This window comes from Wasmannia auropunctata, unplaced genomic scaffold, assembly GCF_000956235.1.
Source record: "Wasmannia auropunctata unplaced genomic scaffold, wasmannia.A_1.0 LD336095.1, whole genome shotgun sequence".
In the NCBI taxonomy this organism is placed as follows: domain Eukaryota; kingdom Metazoa; phylum Arthropoda; class Insecta; order Hymenoptera; family Formicidae; genus Wasmannia; species Wasmannia auropunctata.
This window is the reverse complement of record NW_012026795.1, coordinates 43737-46534: the sequence shown is the minus strand read 5'-3', so window position 1 is coordinate 46534 and position 2798 is coordinate 43737.

The following is a 2798-nucleotide window of genomic DNA, read 5'->3' as shown; positions in this document are numbered from 1 at the left end:
CACAAAATAGGCATTTACCGATAATATTCATATAATTAAAAGATATAATAATTTATTCCTACAGAAACGTTACCCGTCCGGTAAAGGATACACTGTAGCGTCTCTGTATGTAACGAAAAAAATATACTTGGCGGGAGCCGCTACCGCGACTCCTGATATCTTATACTCGCTCTCATGTTCGCGCCCCCTTTTCTTATTTTAATATACATAACATATATACAGGGTGATTCAGAATAAGTATTGTGTCCTTAAATATACGTATTTCTGACCATATTCTAAGACTTTTCTTTGGCAAAAATTTGTGCAAGGCTTCGTTTTGAAGTTATAAAGAGAAATAGTTAGCGAATTACGGGCCGCGTACGGAAGGTAGACAGGGGCAGCGCAACTTACTGTCCGACGACAGGCGGTACGCGAGACCCTCGCGGCGATCAGCTGACTACACGAGCGCATAAACATAGGTTTACATTTTTCTCTCTCTATTTTCTTCGCACGCACGCACGCACGCACGCACGCACGCACGCACGCACGCACGCACGCACGCACGCACGCACGCACGCACGCACGCACGCACGCACGCACGCACGCACGCACGCACGCACGCACGCACGCACGCACGCACGCACGCACGCACGCACGCACGCACGCACGCACGTGCGCAAGAGACACGGTAGTGTCTCACGCCAAGTATGCGCTCGCGTGCATACGGGTCGTGAGACCGAGCCGTGTCTCTTTATTCCAACCATCGAGTTGAGCGGATGCACGATGGTCATGTTTAAAAAACGGCCAAGTGGATGAAATTTTTAATAGGCTTAGTCAATTGCTTGGAGTCATTTTATATAATAAAAGTGTTTTTATTTTTTTTATAAGTTGAATATTAAGAGAGATATTTCAAGTTTTATGTCAAAATGGGGTAAAATATATGTAAGGAACGTCGTCCCGGTGTCCGGGTTCGTGGTGTCCACGTGTAAATCGACTTTCACTACTCGTATACGCCTACACAAACCCTCAAGCACCCTATACACCCATACTCATCTCCACCTACTCTATTCATGCCAACACTTTCCACCCTCCCCTTCCCACCTACTACAAAATCTCAATACATCTCATTTTCCTGTGTGACTTACTACACTTACCCACCCACATGTATCACTTCCACTCCACCATTACTTCCACTCCCCCTACCTCACTCTAAAACACCTTAATACACCCTGAAACGTTCTGATACAGTAAAAATAAAAAAATGTCATTACTTTAATTAATTAATTAACTTTTTAAAATACGTACCTATAATAAATGAAATCTACAGATCTCTTTATAAGTTGTGACGTGACGTTTCTTTGACCGTCCGTTACAAGGGCCCTACCGAGGAAGCGCGGTTTTGTATCCTGCGTCCTCCCCAATTTAGGGAGGCGAACGTATCCGCGCGCATTGCGTTTTCTATCTTATTGCCGCGCGCTTTATTTAATCTTTTCTCTCCTCGTAAGTGTAACCATAGGTAGAGATCGGCGGCATTGCCGAACAGCGCGCGTAAGGAATCGTCTACACCAAGCAGCGAGAAGGAGAAAGACATCGGCATCGGAACGACTGGCTCATCGCGGGAGAAACGGAGCACGCAGATCAGACATAGTTCCTACGAACGTTATTGGTCTCGATATTCTCTGTTACGAGCTCGTTACTGCCGCCGATTCCTTTCAGCAATCCGGGGGGAAAACCTCTTACATTGAGGCAATGGACTCTCACGATCTGTCGAGGACCGGGTTGCCGACGACGAATAGTACGGAGGCGAGGCAGACGAGCAGAGTCGACGCCAAAGAACGGAGAGGGTCACGAGTCCTAATTTGAAGTCCGCGCTGCCGGTTGCGAGCGAGCTGATCACGTGCGACGCCGCGATTCGCGGGCGTCGCGCTCGCAAGGCAAGGGCCATCGGCGCGTAATCAGCCAATTGCGTGACACACTGCTGCCTGCGTGCTGCCGGAAGGACCGTCGAGCGACACGTGTGCTGTGGTCGCGCGTGGAAAAGAACGCAGAATCCCGTTTAGTTACCGAATGCCAAAACGCCTTTTGGAGAACATCTTTCGTAGCTGCCGCTCTTGGTGAGACGAACGTTGTACGATGATATTGTCAGCCGTCGGTTTCATTGTCGGGCGGATCGCGCTACTGCAGTTTCGTTGTCCACATAATCGTATGTTCGTGTGTAGAGTTCGTGTGCCGCGCCATCCGCCCGGCATAGAGTTACGCAAATTGAGTAGAGTAATTGCGCTCGCCTTGCCACAGCCGGGTCATTTGTGCGTTAATTAAGTGTTATTTCGTGTTTCTTTCGTGTTATTGAGTTGTGCGAATTATTATGTGTTAGCGTGCCGAATGTCGGCAGTATTTTGGAATATCGCGACGCCACGTGGCGTGTGATCCGACGTTGCGCCGTGCGAGGCGTACTCGCGTACCGCGAGCGGATATTTCGCGGCCAGGGAAAGGGCGTAAGAACAAAAGCTCGTACACCAGTCATCTCTGGGAGCGTTCCCGGACGCGCGAATCTCGATATCGGCGATACCATCGACGGTTGCCGCGGCGTTAGTCGCGGTCAAGAGACACGCCTGTATATATCTTAGCACATGCAAATATATTTGTTAATTGTTACAGAAAACTGAGTATTCGATCTCGCCCTTGCTCTTCCATCTTCCTCCACACCCTGCAAACCGCCCCTCTACCGAGTTTCCGTGCAATAATTCGAAGGGTGGCACGCCCGCTCGTGCCTGGCGCCCAACTTCGCGTTTTCGGTTGCCGCGTAATTGCGAGCTAAT